The following is a 759-nucleotide window of genomic DNA, read 5'->3' as shown; positions in this document are numbered from 1 at the left end:
ACAAGAAGCACGAACACTTCATAAAACATTGAAAATAAAACGTGACTTATGACTCATCAGCCTAAATCAGAAAAAGGAAATTTAAACTTCGACAACTTTTCAAGAGAGAATATAAAATCTCTTTTGCAAGAATCAATATTGAAAGTCATTGGAGTTGATGAAAGTTGTTAGAGGCAGTTGCTACTCTTGGTTTAAAACTTGTTTTTTAAATTTTTTCCAGCTTGTTTATTCTGCCCCCCCCCCCCCCCCCAGTCCACCCCCCCCCCCCCCCGGTATTCTGTCCCCCCAGTGTTTTCTATGCCCCCAATTATAAATTATGTAATAATATATAGCACGTTACTATGTAGAAAACTAATACGTGCACCTGGGTCCTAAAACATACAATAGATCCTTTGTTTTGACGATCCACGAGTAAGTTTTCTAACATTTCATTTGCTCTCTTCAGTAAAATTGTAGGATCTATTCTATTTCGGTGCCCAGATTAGTGGGCATAAAACTCACTGGACATGTAATTATTCCATAGTAACGCGCTATGTAACAGCACATATATCGTACGTGGGGCAAAAAGACAATGGGGCCAAAAAATATATCCAAATTGTAAAACATTCTTTTTTTTTGAGGGGGGTCTAAGCTGGAAAAATACACAACCTAAAAATTGAACCGGACTGTTAAAACCAGAGTCTTTTATTAATATTACTACAACAACTAGACTTTTTCTCAAGAATTTTGAGAACCTTTTATAAAGTTTTCTCAACTTTT

The sequence above is a fragment of the Convolutriloba macropyga genome, chromosome 6 (assembly GCF_964194025.1).
Source record: "Convolutriloba macropyga chromosome 6, txConMacr16.3, whole genome shotgun sequence".
Classification (NCBI taxonomy): domain Eukaryota; kingdom Metazoa; phylum Xenacoelomorpha; order Acoela; family Convolutidae; genus Convolutriloba; species Convolutriloba macropyga.
Note: the sequence above shows the minus strand (reverse complement) of the source record.